This window comes from Ranitomeya variabilis, chromosome 3 (genome assembly GCF_051348905.1).
Source record: "Ranitomeya variabilis isolate aRanVar5 chromosome 3, aRanVar5.hap1, whole genome shotgun sequence".
NCBI classification, from domain to species: domain Eukaryota; kingdom Metazoa; phylum Chordata; class Amphibia; order Anura; family Dendrobatidae; genus Ranitomeya; species Ranitomeya variabilis.
The window spans coordinates 521,757,803-521,780,478 of record NC_135234.1 but is presented as its reverse complement, the minus strand read 5'-3'; the positions used below and the strand labels follow the sequence as shown (position 1 = coordinate 521,780,478).

The following is a 22,676-nucleotide window of genomic DNA, read 5'->3' as shown; positions in this document are numbered from 1 at the left end:
GACCAGACTATATTCTCCCAATATTTCAATGTTGATGAGCAAACAATAAATGTGCTTGAACATGTTTTTGTTTAGCAATGGAGTCTTGAATGGTGAGAATGCATACAGACCATAAAGATTGAGTGCATTACTGTCACGGGGTAACCGCAATAGAGATCTTGTTTAGCATGCATTGTGTAATTATATGTTGATATACTGACATGTATATCTTTCTGATTTTTGATATGTTTCTGGTTCGAGTCACAGCTATGTTTTCTTGAAACATGATTGGCTACAATGCCCTTTCTCTAGCTCTCCTTACTCTGTATTTGATAGAGTCATGACAAAGGGCCAAATGGCCCAAATGTGTAAGCCACTTTTCCTTGTATTATTGTGGATTTTATTGAGATATTAATTTATCTGTGGTTTGTTTGCCTATGAATGCCAGGTCTTCCTTGTTTTCTGTTACGTAAGGAAATGTCACATGATTCAACATGAGTCTATTGTATGGGCAAGTATATAAATTTATTTATGCCTGTTTACTGATGTTGCTATGTGACATATCAACTAATCTGTATTTTTTTTATAAGCTAAGGTATTGAGCAACTATAGTTTTCTTTATCCCCTTAGTGACAGAGCCAATTTGGTACTTAATGACCAGGCCAATTTTTACAATTCTGACCACTGTCAATTTATGAGGTTATAACTCTGGAACGCTTCAACGGATCCTGCTGATTCTGAGATTATTTTTTCATGACATATTGTACTTCATGTTAGTGGTAACATTTCTTCGATACTACTTGCGATTATTTATGAAAAAAACAGAAATATGGCAAAAAAAATTGAAATTTAGCAATTTTCAAAATTTGTATTTTATGCCCTTAAATCAGAGAGATATGTCACAAAAAATAGTTAATAAATAACATTTTCCACATGTCTACTTTACAACAGAACAATTTTGGAAACAAAATTTTTTTTTGTTAGGAAGTTATAAGGGTTAAAAGTTGACCAGCAATTCCTCATTTTTACAACACCATTTTTTTGTAGGGACCACATCACATTTGAAGTCATTTTGAGGGGTCTATATGATAGAAAATAACCAAGTGTGACACCATTCTAAAAACTGCACCCCTCAAGGTGCTCAAAACCACATTCAAGAAGTTTATTAAACCTTTACGTGCTTCACAGGAACTGAAACAATGTGGAAGGCAAAAATTAACATTTAACTTTTTTTTGCAAACATTTTACTTCAGAACCATTTTTTTTATTTTCACAAGTGTAAAAACAGAAATTTAACCATAAATTTTGTTGTGCAATTTCTCCTGAATAAACGGATACCCCACATGTGGGGGTAAACCACTGTTTGGGTGCACCGCAGAGCTTGGAAGAAAAGGAGTGCCGTTTGACTTTCAATGCAGAATAGGCTGGAATTGAGATCGGATGCCATGTAACGTTTAGAGAGCCCCTGATGTGCCTAAACAGTGGAAACCCCCCACAAGTGAAACCATTTTGGAAACTAGACCCCTTAAGAAACTTATCTAGATGTGTGGTGAGCACTTTGAGCCCCCAAGTGCTTCACAGAAGTTTATAAAGTAGAGCCGTGAAAATAAAAAATCGCATTTGTTTACACAAAAATGATATTTTCGCCCACAAATTCTTATTTTCACAAGAGTAACAGGAGAAATTAGACTACAAAAGTTGTTGTGCAATTTCTTCTGAGTACGTCGATACCCCATATGTGGGGGTAAACCACTGTTTGGGCGCACCGCAGAGCTTGGAAGAGAAGGAGTGCCGTTTTACTTTTTCAATGTAAAATTGGCTGGAATTGAGATCGGACGCCATATCGCGTTTGGAGAACCCCTGATGTGCCTAAACAGTGGAAACCCCCCACAAGTGACCCCATTTTGGAAACTAGACCCCTTAAGGAACTTAACTAGATGTGTGGTGAGCACTTTAAACCCCCAGGTGCTTCCCAGAAGTTTATAACGTAGAGCCGTGAAAATAAAAAATCACATTTTTTCTACAAAAATGATATTTTGCACCCAAATTTTTATTTTCACAAGGGTAACAGGAGAAATTAGACCACAAAAGTTGTTGTACAATTTTTCCTGAGTACGGTGATACCCCATATGTGGGGGTAAACCACTGTTTGGGCACATCGCAGAGCTTGGAAGAGAAGGAGAGCCGTTTTACTTTTTCAATGTAGAATTGGCTGGAATTGAGATCGGACACCATGTCGCGTTTGGAGAGCCCCTGATGTGCCTAAACAGTAGAAACCCCCCACAAGTGACCCCATTTTGGAAACTAGACCACTTAAGGAACTTATCTAGATGTGTGGTGAGCACTTTAAAACCCCAAGTGCTTCACAGAAATTTATAAAGTAGAGCCATGAAAATAAAAAATCCTTTTTTCCTCAAAAATGATTTTTTAGCCTGCAATTTTTTATTTTCTCAAGGGTAACAGGAGAAATTGGACCCCAAAATTTATTGTGCAATTTATGCTAAGTAGGCTGATACCCCATATGTTGGGGTAAACCACTGTTTGGGCGCATGGCAGAGCTCGGAAGGGAAGGAGCGCCGTTTTGGAATGCAGACTTTGATAGAATGGTCTGCGGGCGTTATGTTGCGTTTTCAGAGCCCCTGATGTACCTAAACAGTAGAAACCCCCCACAAGTGACCACATTTTGGAAAATAGACCCCCCAAGGAACTTATCTAGATGTGTGGTGAGAACTTTGAATGCCTAACTGCTTCACAGAAGTTTATAATGCAGAGTCGTGAAAAAAAAAATATTTTTTTTTTCCACAAAAAAGATTTTTTAGCCCCCAAGTTTTTATTTTCACAAGGGTACAAGAGAAATTGGACCCCAAAAGTTGTTGTCCAATTTGTCCTGAGTACACTGATACCCCATGTGTGGGGGGACCACTGTTTGAGCGCATGGCAGAGCTCGGAAGGGAAGGAACACCATTTTGGAATGCAGACTTTGATAAAATGGTCTGCGGGCATTATGTTGCGTTTGCAGAGACCCTGATGTACCTAAACAGTAGAAACCCCACACAAGTGACCCCATTTTGGAAACTAGAGCCCCCAAGGAACTTATCTAGATGTGTGGTGAGAACTTTGAATGCCCAAGTGCTTCACAGACGTTTATAATGCAGAGTTGTGAAAATAAAATAAAAATTTTTTCCACAAAAAAGATTTTTTAGCCCCCAAGTTTTTATTTTCACAAGGGTAACAGGAGAAATTGGAACCCAAAAGTTGTTGTCCAATTTATCCCGAGTACGCTGATGCCCCATATGTGGGGGTAAACCACTGTTTGGGTGCACGGCAGAGCTCGGAAGAGAGGGAGCACCATTTGACTTTTTGAGCGCAAAATTGGCTGTGGTGTTTAGAGACCCCCTGATGTACCTAAACAGTGGAAACCCCCCAACCCCCCAAAACTCCAACCCTAACCCCAACACACCCCTAAGGCTTCTTTTACACTTCAGTTGTTTGGCGTCAGTCAGCTCCGACATAGTGACGGATTGACGGATCCATCACAATTGTTGAGAAAACGGTTCTAACGGATCCGTTTTTTGGACGGATCCGTTACTTGGGGGTTGTCTGGGAAAAGTATCAACTTTTTGGAGCATGCGCAATTGAAAAAGCGGATTGGGGTGACGGATCCGCCGAAATGACGGTAACGACGGATCCGTCGCCCATAGGCGGCCATTCTATGGAATGACGGACGCGATGGATCCGTCGCGAACCGCCATTTCGGCGCAGGCAAAAAACGTTACAATGGCCGTCAATGTCTAGATGACGTCCGCCAAATCTCGACGGATCCGTCGCATGGCGGATGGAACAAAAGACCATCTGCCACAATCCGTCGCTAATGCACGTCTATGGGAAAATAGCGGATCCGCCAAAGAAAATGGCGTATCCGCTATTTGATGAAAATGGCGGTTTCAGACTGATGCCAAAAGACTGAAGTGTGAAAGAGGCCTAACCCTAATGCCAACCCGATCCATAATCCTAATCACAACCCTAAGGATAATCGCAACCCTAACCCCAAAACAACCATAACCCTAATCAGAACCCTAAATCCAACACACCCCTAATCCTAATCTCAACCCTAACCTCAAACCTAACCCTAATCCCAATACACCCCTAATCCCAACCCTAACCTTAACCCTAATCCCAAACGTAACCCTAATGCCAACCCTAATCCAAACCCTAACCCCAACTCTAACCCTAACTTTAGCCGCAACCCTAGTCCTAACTTTAGCCCCAACCCTAACCCTAAATTTAGCCCCAACTCTAACTCTAGCCCTAACTTTAGCCCCAACCCTAACCCTAGCCCTAACACTAAATTTAGCCCCAACCTTAACCCTAAATTTAGCCCCAACCCTAACCCTAGCCCTAACCCTAATCCTAGCCCTAACCCTAACCCTAGCCCTAACCCTAGCCCTAACCCTAACCCTAAATTTAGCCCCAACTCCTTTAACTGCCGGCCGGCAGATCATGGCGGGCGCACTGCGCATGCGCCCGCCATTTTCTTACTGAAGGAAGAAGCCGGTGGCCAGAAGAGGACACAGGAGGATCCAGGGACACCGGTAAGTATGATAGGGTCCCCGAATCCCCCTATTTCTCTGTCCAGAGAATTACACATCGCTTTTTTTTTTTTTTTTTGCGGTCGCTGGTAAACAGTTAATTACCAGCGATCGCAAAGCAGGGGTCGGTAAAAACCAACCCCAATCATGTTTTTTTGGGTCTCGGCTACCCCCGGCAGCCGAGACTCCAAAGATCTCCCTGGTGCCGGCCGGCGGGCGCACTGCGCATGCGCCCGCCATTTTTTTGCTGGAAGAAGATGGCGGCGCCCATCGGGAGCCACGAGGAGCACCGGAGGAGACAGGTGAGTATCGGGGGCTATCGGGGACCCCATTTCTCTGTCCTCTGATGTGCGATTACATCAGAGGACAGAGAAATTAAATGGGAAATCGCCTTTTTTTTTTTTTTTGCGATTGCCGTTAATTACCGGCGATCGCAACTCAGGGGTAAAAAAACGCCGAATCATGTTCTCTGGGGTCTCGGCTACCCCCGGTAACCGAGACCCCAGAGAAAATCCGACTCTGGGGGGCGCTATTCACTTTTTCCACAGCGCCGTTAATTAACGGCGCTGTGGTTTAAGTACCCTTAGCGGCCGCCGTTAAAAGGCGTATCGGCGGTCGTTAAGGGGTTAAACAAGATCATGGCTGTTTTCTATTCAGCTATTCATGCCCACAATTCACCAGTGTGAATAAGAATAAGGTGATATACAGTGTATGGCGCATAGTATTTTTTGCATCACTTCTCCTCCTCAATTATTATTTTTTAAATAAATGAGCATCATAGTATTTACATTTATCAGAGCTTTAATCCAGGTGAAACGGAGGATGCTAAAGAAAGGAAATGATTCACTGCTTCTCCTAAAGTGAATATATTACAGTTACACAAGTTAAACATCTTTTTCAAGCTGCTTTTATGTTTCATTTATTAAAAAGCTTTATTTTAAATGTTGAGACTTTTGTTATGATAATGAGATAGAAGACATTTCCAATTCAAGGTTGTCCGATCACTGGTCATCATCAGCAGCTCTACTGCTTGAAATCTCCCTTGGGCTCTTCTTGTCTTTTCATTTGTAATTTAGTTGGCGTCTCTATCAATTCCCCATGTCCATTAAATTAAACGCGATTTCCCAAAGTTCCCTTACTGGATCCTGACATGGACGGAATTAAACATGAATATAATCTAATTTAAGTCTTCTGCTAGAAGGTTATTAGAATGTGTATACTGACAATTTTTTTTTCTAACAGTTGCATTCACAATCGTACATTTCTAATATTGTAAAATGCGCTAACTAATTTGTCAAAAACAAAATTAAACTGAACTTTCCAAAATAAATAAATTAAAATAATAATTGCAGAAAAAATATGCAATCCAGACTGATGCTATGTGTCTTGTCACAGTGGAACAGGACTCTGTCCCTTTTACAGTATAGCAATGGCTACTTCTCCAAATGTTGTACATTTTTATCAAAAACTAACATAGGCAATGAACATGCCAACCTTTTTCACCTCTAAAGATAGTAACAGAAAAGGACAAACAATCCCTGTTTATTATTATGCAATAACATGTAAAGAAACATGAAGGAAGGCTCTAATTTTGCTAACAGACCAATATGCTTATTAACACAGAAACTTCTGTCTCAATTGATACAGAAGATTACGGCATAAATCACCTTCAAAAGTTGTAACATTTTTGCTCAACTTTTTGTTACAGAATCAATTTGTGACTTTTTTTCTTGCCATTTTTGTCCAGTTCCACCAAAATGGATGGAGCTGGGGAGGAGCTGGTTCAGAATGAGGCATAGCAATGTCCACCTAACAAATTTGTTAAAAGCTGCATTGTAACTTATGCCAGAAATGTTACTCCAGTATTTGACTGTAGTAACATTTTTGAGGAGGCACACAGAGCTGGTTTCCAGTGATAAAATGCACAAAATTAATTAAAGAGGTTGTTCTTTACCTTAACCTTACTAATTTTTCAATAAATGCCTAAAGATAATGAGCCTAAATACCTACCTAAATATATTACAAAGTTGAGCACATGTGCAAAGCATGATACATAATAATAATATAATAATAATTTTATTTATATAGCGCCAACATATTCCACAGCGCTTTACAAATTATAGAGACAATAGACATTACAGCATAACAGAAATCACAGTTCAAAATAGATACCAAGAGCAACGAGGGCCCTGCTCGCAAGCTTACAAACTATGAGGAAAAGGGGGAGACACGAGGGGTGGATGGTAACAATTGCTTTAGTTATTCGGACCAGCCATAGTGTAAGGCTCGGGTGTTCATGTAAAGCTGCATGAACCAGTTCACTGCCTAAGTATGTAGCAGTACAGACACAGAGGGCTATTAACTATACTCATGTGTGAGCTTGCCAAACTTCACAACCACCACCAGGTTACACCCATAATCACACATGACCATGCCTGGTTGGAGGTTCAGCAATTCAAAAATTAGAGATATGTCTAGTCTCTTATTCCTTTAAGTAACTTTGCAGCAGTGTGTGGTTTGTCTCCTAGACAAATGAGCCTCAACAGAGCCTGTTGGCGGTTTGTTGAGGTTGTGTTGCAGAGCTTCATATTGATGTGGACGACGTGTTTTGAGATAGCTGATTGGAGATGGAGGATGAAGAGGAGCAGGAGTGGGTGCCGGAATTGCTATCTGAGGTGGAGGAAACTCTGATAGAAGTATGGCCAGCAATCCGTGACATCGGTAAAACATGTGCCAAGGCAGAGTGGGACCCAGCCACAGCCTCTACAATGTTCACACAGTGTGCCATCAAGAAAATGAAGCATCCCTGGCCTCAAGCACTTGTCCACATGTCCGTCATTCTGAGGACAATCCCAGCAATGGCATTTGTAAGGGCATGGGTGATGTTCCTGGACATGTGCTGGTATGCCACAACAGAAGAAATAAACAAAAAAATTGCACTGTGTAGTGCTAAAGCATGTATATGTGAAATATATGAAATAAGAATAGCAATACTGCTTCTGGATACTAGGGAAAATGAGATACTTAGCACATAATTTGGCCAATTCATGCATGCCCATCAACCAACGACAAGGTGGTCTCAAAACTTATGGGTCCTAACTAGTGATAAGCAAACAACTCGTTACTTGCCCGAGTATCACTGTACTCAGTGTACTCGGCAAGCACCAAGCATTTCCAGGATTACTCAGCGGGAACTTGGGTCTCCACCCTGCATTTTTGGCGGTCTTTAGAGACCCAATCAACATGCAGGGATTGTCTGCAAGGCACTGTAATGCCGCAGCCATCTTTGCTGTGGTTTTGCAGTGATTGGCTGGCTGCACAGCATCATCATGGGTATAAGATACCGGACTCCGCCCAGCTCGGCGCATTCATCTCCAGGATCAGTGTAGGGAGAGCTACTGCTGAGATAGGGTCAGATTTGGGGATTTGTTAAGGTACCGTCACACTAAACGATATCGCTAGCGATCCGTGACGTTGCAGCGTCCTCGCTAGCGATATCGTTTAGTTTGACACGCAGCAGCGATCAGGATCCTGCTGTGATGTCGCTGGTCGCTGAATAAAGTCCAGAACTTTATTCGGTCGTCCGATCGCCGTGTATCGTTGTGTTTGACACCAAAAGCAACGATACCAGCGATGTTTTACACTGGTAACCAGGGTAAACATCGGGTTACTAAGCGCAGGGCCGCGCTTAGTAACCCGATGTTTACCCTGGTTACCAGCGTAAAAGTAAAAAAAACAAACAGTACATGCTCACCTGCGCGTCCCCCAGCGTCTGCTTCCTGCTCTGACTGAGATCCGGCCCTAAAGTGAAAGTGAAAGCACAGCGGTGACGTCACCGCTGTGCTGTTAGGGCCGGAGCTCAGTCAGTGTCAGGAAGCAGACGCTGGGAGACGCGCAGGTGAGCATGTACTGTTTGTTTTTTTTACTTTTACGCTGGTAACCAGGGTAAACATCGGGTTACTAAGCGCGGCCCTGCGCTTAGCAACCCGATGTTTACCCTGGTTACCCGGGGACCTCGGCATCGTTGGTCGCTGGAGAGCGGTCTGTGTGACAGCTCTCCAGTGATCAAACAGCGACGCCGCAGCGATCGGCATCGTTGTCGCTATCGCTGCAGCGTCGCTTAATGTGACGGTACCTTTAGTCAGTGTGGGTGTCTACCATCCTAAACTACTCAAATCCAGCTAAACCAACAGTCCTTTTAAGGACTAATTCTGGAGTATATAGGTTGCATTGTTAGGTAGGCAGGGGAGTGTACATTGCTCTATACATATCAGTGCAAGATCTGCAGGCATTGTATGTGTGTATATAGATATAATTGCATACATCAAGAGGGTCCATTCCATTACTGTCTGCTGCTACTGCTACCTATAGCATATATTGACCGTATATACCTAGCCCCAGGTATAATTGACTAGGAATTTTTTTTTGGCTAGGTTAATAGAGATTATTTTATTGCATAGCAATCCAGAGCCCTTTCTGATTCTCAATTTGCTTTTTCACACTGCACAATACAGCCAGATCCTTTTCCTAGCACAGCGTGAAAATCCAGCAATTTTAAAGGGGTCACAAAAATAATTTATGAGTGCGCAGAAACATCTTTAATTTTTTTGTGGTACGGTAGAGTAGAATTTTTTTTGAGTGTCTTACACAATTTCGTGACACTATTTTGCTGGACCCCCCAAAAAATACATACAGGCCACATATTTCACAGTGTGGTATATCTGTGACACGCCTCATACATCCGTGTGCTAAAAATGTGTGCATTTTAGGCCTGTATTCCATTTTTTGCTGTCTGTTTCTCTAGTTATATACAGCACTATTTTTGCAGACCCCCCAAAAAATACAGGCCACATATTTGGCAGTGTCGTATTTCCGTGACAGGCCTCATATATCTGCGTGCTTCAAGTTTGGGCATTTTAGGCCATTATTCTAGTTTTTTCCTGTCTGGTACTCTACTTATATACAGCACTATTTAGCAAACCTAAAAAAAAAAAAATACAGGCCACATAATTGACAGTGTGGTATTTCTGTGACAGGCCTCATATATCTGGGTGCTCTAAGTTTGGGGATTTTAGGCCATTATTCCATTTTTTTTTCTGTCTGTTACTCTACTTATATGCAGCACTATTTAGCAAACCTCCCAAAAAATAAAGGCCACATATTTGGCAGTGTGGTATTTCCGTGACAGGCCTCATATCTGCGTGCTCCAAGTTTGGGCATTTTAGGCCATTATTCCAGTTTTGCTCCTGTCTGTTACTCTACTTATATACAGCACTATTTAGCAAACCTCAAAAAAAACCAGGCCACATATTTGACAGTGTGGTATTTCCGTGATAGGCCTCATATATCTGGGTTCTCCAAGTTTGGGCATTTTAGTCTGTTATTCTAGTTTTGTTCCTGTCTGTTACCCTACTTATATACAGCACTATTGAGCAAACCTCCAAAAAAATACAGGCTACATATTTGGCAGTGCGATATTTCCATGACAGGCCTCATATATCTGCATGCTCCAAGTTTGGTCATTTTAGGCCATTATTCCAGTTTTGTTCCTGTTTGTTACTCTACTTATATACAGCACTATTTAGCAAACCTCAAAAAAAAAAACAGGCCACATATTTGGCAGTGTGGTATTTCCATGACAGGCCTCATATATCTGGGTGCTCTAAGTTTGGGCATTTTAGTCTGTTATTTCCATTTTGTTCCTGTCTGTTACTCTACTTATATACAGCACTATTTAGCAAACCTCAAAAAAATACAGGCCACATATTTGGCAGTGTGGTATTTCACATGACAGGCCTTATATATCTGCGTGCTCTAAGTTTGGTCATTTTAGGCCGTTATTCAGGTTTTTTTCCAGTCTGTTACTCTACTTATGTACAGCACTATTTATCAAACCTCCAAAAAAATACAGGCCACATATTTGGCAGTGTGGTATTTTTGTGACAGGCCTCATATCTGCGTGCTCCAAGTTTGGGCATTTTAGGCCATTATTCCAGTTTTTTTTTTCTGTCTGTTACTCTACTTATATACATCAATATTAAGCAAACCTCCAAAAAATACAGGCCACATATTTGGCAGTGTTGTATTTCCGTGACAGGCCTCATATATGTGCGTGCTACAAGTTTGGACATTTTAGGCCATTATTGCAGTTTTTTCCTGTCTGGTACTCTAATTATATACAGCACTATTTAGCAAACATAAAAAAAATACAGGCCACATATTTGGCAGTGTGGTATCTCCGTTAAAGGTCTCATATATCTGTGCTAAAAATTTGGCCATTTAAGGCCTACATATTCTAGTGTTTTTGCTGTCTGTTACCCTACTTATTGACACCAATTTGATAACCAAAACATTTTTTAACTAGTTTACAGTGTGATTTTCCCGCACACGTATTACATACAAGTTTGCTCCCAGTTCAGCCATTTATAGTGAACGTGTAAAAAATTCTAGTCCATTTACAATGGGCAAGGCACGTGGCAAGGGACGGGCAAGTGGATGTGATGGTGATGGTGCATGCCAAGGCCGAGGCCATGGGCAAGCTGAAATTGGGCAACAAAAAACACCCACATCTTCTCTCTGGACCTTAGTGTCCGAAGACATAGGTGACTGCAGCAAGACAGCACTGTTGAAGCCAGAGCAGTGTGAAAAGGTTGTTGGTTGGATTGCGAATAATACTTCCAGTTACTTGGCCATCACCACCAGCACCCTGTCTTCAACACGGTCAAGTCTGAGTAGCAATGAATCTGGACCGCATATTACTCACCCTGATCCTCCTTCCTCCCACCATGCTGAGTGCCCTGAGAAAACTGATCCCATACTTGGACAATCCAAAAAGCTGTTCACATTTCCATTTATAGATTCGGCCCTCTCGCCTGGTCCACTTGAAGCAGGGAAAGATGAGATTCCATGTAGTGATGGCTAAATATTTGAGCAGCCATGGTCACAAGAGGTAGACAATGATGAGATACAATTGCCAGAAAGTCAGGAGGAGGACTAAGGTGCGGAAGTGGAAGATGAGGTGGTGGATGATATAGTAACTGACCCAACCTGGCAGGAGGACATGCAGAGCGAGGACAGCAGCACACAGAAAGAGGGAAGCGCAGCACCCCTTAAGGCAGGAAGAAGCAATGTGGTGGCCACAGACAGAAGGCGGCAACCATTCCCTTTAACACCAACATGACGGAAGTTGCCAGTCCAACTGTTAGGTCTTCCCGAGTCTGGTTATTTTTTAAAGACTCTGCCGATAACCTCAAAAAGGCCATTTGCACCACCTGCCATGCCAGCATCAGCAGGGGTAGCAAAACTACCAGCCTTACCACCACCAGCATGATCAGGCACATGGCAGCAAAGCACCCAACTTTGTGGGTCCAACCCCAGGCTCCAGGAACAGTGTCTGCGGGTGACACCACTGGTTCTTCCATTGTTGTGCATACAAGCCAATCGCCTGTCCATGGTGCATGCGAAGATGACTCCTGCCCTGCCACTGCCGTTGCCCACACTCAAATAGCACCATCATCATCAACTAAAGAAATTGTTACCATCCACCTCTCGTGTCTCCCCTTTTTCAACATTGCTTTTTAAAAGGGTCTGAATACTTTCCGTAACCACTGTATATATCACCAAAATGTACCACATAACCCACAATAGTTTATGGTTGAGTAAATGAATGCAGAAAAAAATTACAATGCATTTTAGGACTGTTATATAATACCGAAATGTACCCCAGCCACATAATAGTATACGGATGAGTAATTGAATACAGAAACATTTTTCAACGCTTTTTGGGAGTGCTATATAACATCAATATGTTCCGTAGACCACGCAAAAGTATACATAAAAGTAACTGAATACTGAAACATTTTTCAACGCTTTTTGGGAGTGCTATATAACATCAATATGTCCCACAGACCACGCAATAGTATATAGATTACTAATTGAAAACAGAAAAATGTTTCAACAGTTTCTGGGAGTGTTATATAACCTCTGAACTGTACCATAGAGCACTTAATACTGTATGGATGAGTAATTGAATTCATAAAATAATGTACATGTTTTTTTGGAGTGTAACATACCACCGTAATGTAACAAGAGCTGCATTAAACTTTATGGATGACTAATTGAACCCATAAAAATATTTGAACATAAATATTTTAGTTGATGTATTTGTACATTAAGGCTTTGCAGAATGTGCAAAGGCATGAAAAAATTATTAGGAGGGTCATCCATAGACCTATGAAAGGCGATAACTGGCGGTTAGTGATGGGCAAGCACTAAAATGCTCGGATGCTCGTTGCTTGGGTCGAGCAAATTAGAATGCTCGTGTGCTCGACTCGAGCAGCTAGCCCTATGTAAGTCTATGGGAAAGTTGAGCATTTTGGTGGCGGCACCCCTGGCGGTCTGCAAAGGGACTAGAAATTGTGGAAATCGATGGGAACAGTGCTCAGATGACATGGGAACAGCATGGGGAATACTCCTTGAAGCATTTCTGACTCCCAGGTCACTGCTGTGAATAATGTTGTCAGAGTCTTACTCTGACATACAAAAAAGAAACATTCAAAAAAGAAACCAAATGGATTTTCCTGGGAAATATGTTAAGGAACATCCTTTCCAGGGTAATGACTTGTATATAAGGCAAAATAAATAACAAAAAACAATAATGCTCCTTCACACCTTGGGCTATGTTCACGTGTAGCATTTCTGATGCCTTTTTCAACTTTAGAATTGCTTTCAACCAAGACAAATGCATTCACTAGGAAATGTCAATTTAACATTTTACAACCTTATCTGGCCATGTGGTGTGTGACACATCATCAGACACATCCTGTTTCATTTATGAAGGAGGGACTCTGAAAGTCACAAAGCCTATTTTTATAGGGCCATCAGGCGGCCTTTACTATTTTTAAAGGACCAGCAGTCGGCCCTCACTATTCTTAGAGAGCTGTTAGCCGGCTATGCTTTGTTGTTCCCATTATTAGTGGGTCTCCTATACTGTTATTGCATATGCAGTGAGTGGCAGGGCAGCCCAAAATTTGGACCCACCACAATACTTCTTTGAAGAGAAGTACATGATGGCCTCCTGAAAACAATGTTCCCATTTTTAGGAAGTGGGTCTCCCATGCTGTTTGCCTATGCAGTTAAGCAATGGCTGCCAAAAATTTGGAGGCACTCCAATGCCCCTTTGAAGAGACGTAGAGGAGGGCCTTATGAAAAAATATTCCAATTACTAGGAAGTGGATCTCCCATACTGTTTTCCTGTGCAGTGAATGCAAGGACTGCCAATGCCCCTTTGAAGAGACATAGGGATTGGCCTTATTAGAAAATGTTCCCATTATTAGGAAGTGGGTCTCCCATACTGTTTGCCTATGCAGTGAATGCAAAGGCTGCCAAAAATTTGCAGGCACTCCAATTCCCCTTTGAAGAGACGTAGACGAGGGCCTCGTAAAAAGCTTTTCCCATTATTAGGAAGTGGGTCTCCCATAGTGTTTGAGTATGCAAGGAATGCAAGGGCCTCATACAAAAATGTTCCAATTAGAAAGGAGTGGGTCTCCTATACTTGTAATGCTCATGCACTAAGTGTATGGGCTGACAAACATTTACCCCGGGGGGTGTACGTGAACATACTGTCTAGTAAATTGTTTTTACAGGCATCATAAACACCCTTTAACAAAATGATGTGGGTGTTGCATCACGGACCACAGTCACCCTGGTGATATAGTAGTGGAAGATGAGGATGGGGAGAAGGGGGAGGACAACAGCAAATAATCAAAATCAGGAAGCATATACCCATGTGTGGGTGTGAAGAAGTGCATGGGAATAGAACTTTCAAAAAGAGACTGGGTTTGAGTTTGTTATGCTGCTATCATTCAGTGGTGTTGAGAAGTCTGTCCCAATCCAGTCCTTGTTCATTTTTATGAGTCAGCCTCTCACGTTTTCAGCTGACAGGCGGATGTGCTTATCAGTTATAATTCCACCAGTGGCACTGAAAACCAGCTCTGACAAAATGCTAGTGGCAGGGCAGGCCAGGACCTCCAAGGCATAGAGAGCCAGTTCATGCCATGTGTCCAGCTTGGATACCCAATAATTATAAGTAGGGTTGAGCAAAACAGATCGGTCAATTTCATAAATCGCTGACTTTTAGCAAAGTCGGGTTTCGTGAAACCCGAGCTGATCCCAGTGTGGGATCGGCCATGTGATCGGCGATCTTCGCGCCAAAGTCGCGTTTCATATGACGCATTCAGCGCCATTTCTCAGCCAATGAAGGTGGACGCAGAGTGTGGGCAGCGTGATGACATAGGTCTCGGTCCCCACCATCTTAGGGAAGGGCATTACAGTGATTGGCTTGCTTTCAGCGGCGTCACAGGGGCTATAAAGGGGTGTGCACGCTGACCGCCTTCTTACTTCTGCCGATCGTAGCATAGGGAGAGGTTGCTGCAGCTTCGTCAGAAGCAGGGATATTGTTAGGGAGGAAATATAAACCCCCAAACCGCTTGTGCTGTAGCGATTTCCACTGTCCAACACCACCTTTTCTTTGCAGGGACAGTGGAGGCTAGATTTCTGTGCATCAGCTCTGTAGCTTATAAGGCTCCCTGATAGCTGCATTGCTGTTTGTACGCCGCTGTGTAAATCAACTGCTTTTTTCAAAGCAAAAATCCTGTTGCCTCTTTCTGCACAGTTTTCTTGTTTCTTTGTTTGTCCACACTTTTGTGTGCAGCAGTCCTTTTTACTGCTAGCTGCCATACTTGTCCTGAGATTATTGTAGGGAGATTGTTATTGTAGCACAGTCCCCTTTTTATATATCTGCTAGCCACTGTCTGCCACTGAAGCTGTGTAGTGTAATACAGTGGGCCTGATTTTCCCAGCAGTCTCCCACACCTATAAAGGGAAATTTCTATTGCCACTAAGTGCATCTGCGTCAGTCCTGTTTGTGGCATATCTGTCAGCCACTTTCTGACACTGAAACTGTGTAGTGTAATACAGTGGGCCTGATTTTCCCAGCAGTCTCCCACCCACACCTTTAAAGGGAAATTTCTATTGCCACTAGGTGCATCTGCATCAGTCCTATTTGTGGCATATCTGTCAGCCACTTTCTGACACTGAAACTGTGTAGTGTAATACAGTGGGCCTGATTTTCCCAGCAGTCTCCCACACCTATAAAGGGAAATTTATATTGCCACTAAGTGCATCTGCGTCAGTCCTGTTTGTGGCATATCTGTCAGCCACTTTCTGACACTGAAACTGTGTAGTGTAATACAGTGGGCCTGATTTTCCCAGCAGTCTCCCACCCACACCTATAAAGGGAAATTTCTATTGCCACTAAGGGCATCTGCGTCAGTCCTGTTTGTGGCGTATCTGTCAGCCACTTTCTGACACTGAAACTGTGCAGTGTAATAATAATAATAATAATAATAATAATCTTTATTTTTATATAGCGCTAACATATTCCGCAGCGCTTTACAGATTCCACACATTATCATCACTGTCCCTGATGGGGCTCACAATCTAAATTCCCTATCAGTGTAATACAGTGGGCCTGATTATCCTAGCAGTCTCCCCCACCTATAAAGGGAAATTTCTATTGCCACTAAGTGCATCTGCGTCAGTCCTGTTTGTGGCATATCTGTCAGCCACTTTCTGACACTGAAACTGTGTAGTGTAATACAGTGGGCCTGATTTTCCCAGCAGTCTCCCACACCTATTAAGGGAAATTTCTATTGCCACTAAGTGCATCTGCGTCAGTCCTGTTTGTGGCATATCTGTCAGCCACTTTCTGACACTGAAACTGTGTAGTGTAATACAGTGGGCCTGATTTTCCCAGCAGTCTCCCACACCTTTAAAGGGAAATTTCTATTGCTACTAGGTGCATCTGCATCAGTCCTATTTGTGGCATATCTGTCAGCCACTTTCTGACACTGAAACTGTGTAGTGTAATACAGTGGGCCTGATTTTCCCAGCAGTCTCCCACACCTATAAAGGGAAATTTATATTGCCACTAAGTGCATCTGCGTCAGTCCTGTTTGTGGCATATCTGTCAGCCACTTTCTGACACTGAAACTGTGTAGTGTAATACAGTGGGCCTGATTTTCCCAGCAGTCTCCCACCCACACCTATAAAGGGAAATTTCTATTGCCACTAAGGGCATCTGCGTCAGTCCTGTTTGTGGCATATCTGTCAGCCACTTTCTGACACTGAAACTGTGCAGTGTAATAATAATAATAATAATAATAATCTTTATTTTTATATAGCGCTAACATATTCCGCAGCGCTTTACAGATTCCACACATTATCATCACTGTCCCTGATGGGGCTCACAATCTAAATTCCCTATCAGTGTAATACAGTGGGCCTGATTTTCCTAGCAGTCTCCCCCACCTATAAAGGGAAATTTCTATTGCCACTAAGTGCATCTGCGTCAGTCCTGTTTGTGGCATATCTGTCAGCCACTTTCTGACACTGAAACTGTGTAGTGTAATACAGTGGGCCTGATTTTCCCAGCAGTCTCCCACACCTATTAAGGGAAATTTCTATTGCCACTAAGGGCATTTGCGTCAGTCCTGTTTGTGGCATATCTGTCAGCCACTTTCTGACACTGAAACTGTGTAGTGTAATACAGTGGGCCAGATTTTTCAAACAGTCTCCCACACCTATAAAGGGAGATTTAAATTCACAACAAGTTTACGTACACCTTCTACCTGGTTTTACAGTACCATATAACGGTTGTTAGTTTGGTTACATTTTTCCAAGAATGAGGAAGTCTGGTGGAAGAGGTCGTGGCGGTGGGCCATCATTGCCAGCTGGTAATGATGGTAGCGGTGGTGGAGCATCAGGTGGTCGTGGGAAAAGCAAAATAGCACCTAAGTCTCGAGTTGTTGAGCCAGCGTCATCGTCTGGCTACACAAGGCCTCGAATGCTCCCTTTTCTGGGAGTAGGAAAACCGCTTTTAAAGCCGGAGCAGCAGGAAAAAGTTTTGGCTTTCCTTGCTGACTCTGCCTCTATCTCTTTCGCCTCCTCTTCGGAAAGTGCAAAATTTAAAAGCAGCGCGTCGTCAGAGGATGCTCCTGGTCAGGAACAAGTCGCTTCCTTGTGTCCTTCACCCAGAACAACAGTGAAGGATGTGTCAGGTGACATAACAGGTTACTCCATGGGGCTTTTTACACATACCATGCCTCGGTTAGAAAGGGAAATTGTTAACAGGCCATGCCCATTACAAGTTGAATCGGACATGGAGTGCACAGATGCACAGCCACAGCTAGATTATTATGCTGTTCCATTGACTCAGATCACAACATTGCCCTCGCAGTGTACTGAGCCACAATCTGACCCTGATGAGACTATGGTGCCCCATCCCGAATGCTAAGGTGCACAGGACATAGAAGAGGAGGTGATAGATGACCCAGTTGTTGACCCCGATAGGCAGCCATTGGGGGAACAGGGTGCCGCTGGCAGTAGCTCTGAAGCAGAGGAGGAGGAGCCGCAGCAGGCATCAACATCGCAACAGCTTTCATCTGGCAGGCCCTTATCTGGCCAAAAACGTGCGTCAAAACCAAAAACAGTTGTAGGACAGCGTGGCCATCCGGTTACAGTAGCACAGTGTGCAATGCCTAAAAAAGGTATTCGATAGTAGGAAGAGTGCAGTCTGGCAATTTTTTAACCAAGATCCGAATGATCAGTGCAAAGTGATCTGTAAGAAATGCTCAAGGACCTTTAGCAGAGGTCAGAATGTCAAAAATTTAAATACAACTTGCATGCATAGACATTTAACCACCATGCACTTGCAAGCCTGGACTAACTACCAAACGTCCCATAACGTTGTTGCACCCGCTCACAATGAAGCTAGGCAGCAACGCTACATTCCTTCCCTCACTGTAAGCCCACCGTTTATGACACCACCTGCAGCAAATGTGGAGGTATCATCGCAAGGCCAAAGCAGTCAGGGAATCAACAGGTTCTTGGTAGAAAACACTGTATGAAGGCCAACAGCAAGAATACCATCAGGTTAGTACCCTCTCTCAGTCTGCCATGTCCACCACCACCCCCGCTAGTTCCACCATATGCAGCTCTCCAGTCCAGCTCACCCTACAAGAGACTCTCGTTAGGAAAAGGAAGTACTTGTCCTCTCATCCGCGTACACAGGGTTTGAACGCCCACATTGCTAGACTAATCTCGTTAGAGATGATGCCCTACCAGTTGGTTGAAAGTGAAGCTTTCAAAGCCCTGATGGCCTACGCAGTACCACACTATGACCTACCCAGTCGACACTTCTTTGCGAGAAAAGCCATCCCAGCCCTCCATCAGCATGTCAAAGACCGCATTGTCCATGCACTCAGGCAATCTGTCAGTAGAAAGGTGCACCTCACAACAGATGCATGGACCAGTAGGCATGGCCAGGGATGTTACATGTCCATCACGGCACACTGGGTTAATGTGGTGGATGCAGGGTCCACAGGGGATAGCCATATTGGGACAGTTCTGCCTAGCCCACGGTCTAGGAAACAGTTGGCTGTAGGCGTTCGCCACCCCTCCTCCTCCTCGTCCCCCAGCAGAAGCGAGAGCTCATCCACAGACTGCAGTTGCACGACCACTCCATCCGCAGCTGCCAGTGTGGCATACGAGGTGTCCCATTATGGAACAGCTAGTGGTAAGCGTCAGCAGGCTGTGTTGGAAATCTAGTGTTTGGGTGACAACAGACACACTGCAGAAGTTCTGTCTGAGTTCTTGCCACAAGAAACTCAGTCATGGCTGGGCAGTGTACATCTAGAGTCAGGCAAGGTAGTCAGTGATAACGGAAGGAATTTTATGGCTGCCATAGCCCTTTCACAACTGAAACACATTCCTTGCCTGGCTCACACCTTGAACCTGGTGGTGCAGTGCTTCCTGAAAAGTTATCCGGGGTTACCCGCCCTGCTCCTGAAGGTGCGAAGGCTTTGCTCGCACATCCGCCGTTCGCCCGTACACTCCAGCCGTATGCAGAACCATCAGTGATCTTTGCAGCTTCCCCAGCACCGCCTAATAATCAACGTTGCAACAAGGTGGAACTCCACACTGCACATGCTTCAGAGGCTGTGCGAAGAGAGGTGTGCTGTTATGTATTTGTGGGAGGATACACATACACGGGCAGGCAGTTGGATGGCAGACATGGAGTTGTCAGGTGTGCAGTGGTCGAAGCTACAAGACCTGTGTCAAGTCCTTCAGTGTTTTGAGGAATGCACACGCCTGGTTAGTGCAGACGATGCCATCATAAGCATGAGCATCCCCCTAATGCGTCTGCTGATGCAAAGTTTGACGCACATAAAGGAGCAGGCATCTGCAGCCGAGGACGAGGGAAGCCTTGATGACAGTCAGCCATTGTCTGCTCAGGGAAGTCTCCTGGACGAGGTGGCGGACGAAGAAGAGGAGGACGAGGAGGATGATGGGGATGAATATTTATGGGAGGAGGAAGCTTCTCAGGGGGCAATAGAAACTGGTGGCGTTGCAAGGTCAGGTACAGGGTTTTTGAGGGAGACAAGTGATGTTCATTTGCCAGAAAGTGCTCCTCAACCCAGCACAAGCAGTGAATTGACACCTGGAACATTGGCCCACATGGCTGAGTATGCCTTGCGTATCCTTAAAAGGGACCCCCGCATTATCAAAATGATGACCGATGACGATAACTGGTTGGCCTGCCTCCTGGATCCACGCTATAAAGGGAAATTGCAAAATATCATGCCACATGAGAACCTTGAGCAAATATTTGCTACCAAACAAGCAACTCTTGTAGACCGTTTGGTTCAGGCATTCCCAGCACACAGCGGCGGTAATGGTTCTCACACGAGCTGCAGGGGGCAACATGGCAGAGGTGTTAGAGGTGCACAAATCAGAAGTGGCGTTAGACAGAGGGGTTTTATGACCAGGTTGTGGAGTGATTTTGCAATTACCGCAGACACGACAGGTACTGCAGCATCAATTCAAAGTGACAGGAGACAACATTTGTCCAGTATGGTTACTAACTATTTTTCCACCCTTATCGATGTTCTCCCTCACATGTCATTCCCATTTGATTACTGGGCATCCAAAATAGACACCTGGCCTGAATTGGCAGAATATGCATTACAGGAGCTTGCTTGCCCAGCTGCTAGTGTGCTATCAGAAAGAGTATTCAGTGCTGCTGGTTCAATACTGACTGAAAAAGCACTCTTCTGGCTACCCAAAATGTTGATGATCTAACCTTCATTAAAATGAACCAATCATGGATTTCTAATTATTTTGCCCTACCTTTCCCTGCTGACACCTAGCTTTCCTGTAAAAAGGTCTTGCTTTTGGACTCATCTTATTGACTGCTCCAATTTCTGCATTTGCAGCTGCTGTATGTACACCATAGGCCATTTTTACACCTCCCTAAATGGGCTGCCTCTTCCCACGGGGCCGTGGTCACCACTTGGCGCAAGCACCCGTGCGAGTGCCGTTTGGCTGAACAGGTGGGTGTGCCCACTTTTGGGTGACGGCACTGGCACAGGGTCCCTCATAGTACAATGAAGTGTCTCTGGCGGTGGTGGTGCACACCCAACGTCAGACACACCGTCGTAACATGAGGGGCCCTGGGCCAGTACCGCCGCCCACCAGAGAGTGTTCTTCCCCCCAGCTCAAACAGTGCTCTACCACTTGCAAAATTACCTCTCACTGCTCCACCACTGTTTAGTCTGTGCTGTTAAATCCTTCAATGGCACTGCCAATACCAATTTGTTGACATGATTGATGCTAGTAAAAATATTCAGGGGCCCTGTCCTACATTTACACCAGTTAATACTTTGCGCCAACTACCACTGTCTGCAAGTCAGCAGAGGAGCCCACCCCTGTACCTAGGTATGCCACCTGTTTATTTGTGAAATTTTTTTTTTTGCCAGACATTAACCTTACTTTATTATTTTGGCCTACTAACTGTGTCAGACACTCCTTACAGTTGTCCTCCACTGAACAAAGCTAGGCCGCCTGCGTACTCCTGTACCCTATTTTTAACTGCATTTTGCCTATTACTTTTTTGGCCCTACTAACTGTATCTGCCCCTCGTTGCAATCGTCCTCCGCTGAACGCACCAATGCTGCCTGTGTACCCCTGTAACCTATTTTAAACTGCATAGAGCCAACTTTTTTATTTTAGGCCTAGTAAGTCTGTCTGCGGTGCCTCCTTGCAATCGTCCTCCGCTGACCAAACCAATGCTGCCTGTGTACCCCTGGAACCTATTTTAAACTGCATAGAGCCAACTTTTTTATTTTAGGCCTAGTAAGTCTGTCTGCGGTCCCTCCTTGCAATCGTCCTCCGCTGACCAAACCAATTCTGCCTGTGTACCCCTGTAACATATTTTAAACTGCATAGAGCCAACTTTTTTATTTTAGGCCTAGTAAGTCTGTCTGCGGTCCCTCCTTGCAATCGTCCTCCGCTGACCAAACCGATGCTGCCTGTGTACCCCTGTAACCTATTTTAAACTGCATAGAGCCAACTTTTTTTATTTTAGGCCTAGTAAGTCTGTCTGCGGTCCCTCCTTGCAATCGTCCTCCGCTGACCAAACCAATGCTGCCTGTGTACCCCTGTAACCTATTTAAAACTGCATAGAGCCTACTTTTTTATTTTAGGCCTAGTAAGTCTGCGCCACTCCTTCCAATTGTCCTCCGCTGACCACACCAATGCTGCCTGTGTACCCCTGTAACCTATTTTAAACTGCATAGAGCCAACTTTTTTATTTTAGGCCTAGTAAGTCTGTCTGCGGTCCCTCCTTGCAATCGTCCTCCGCTGACCAAACCAATGCTGCCTGTGTACCCCTGTAACCTATTTAAAACTGCATAGAGCCTACTTTTTTATTTTAGGCCTAGTAAGTCTGTCTGCGGTCCCTCCTTGCAATCGTCCTCCGCTGACCAAACCAATGCTGCCTGTGTACCCCTGTAACCTATTTAAAACTGCATAGAGCCTACTTTTTTATTTTAGGCCTAGTAAGTCTGCGCCACTCCTTCCAATTGTCCTCCGCTGACCACACCAATGCTGCCTGTGTACCCCTGTAACCTATTTTAAACTGCATAGAGCCCACTTTTTATTTTAGGCCTAGTAAGTCTGCACCACTCCTTCCAATTGTCCTCCGCAGAC

The 22,676-nt window shown here is 44.1% G+C and overlaps 1 protein-coding gene across 1 annotated transcript in view; it reads right to left on the bottom strand.

Annotated features, from left to right (window-relative positions):
* Positions 1-22,676, bottom strand: part of LOC143817728 (transmembrane protein 180-like) — a 128,633-nt gene that overhangs the window by 31,736 nt on the left and 74,221 nt on the right. The gene's annotated exons all lie outside the window — the stretch shown is intronic.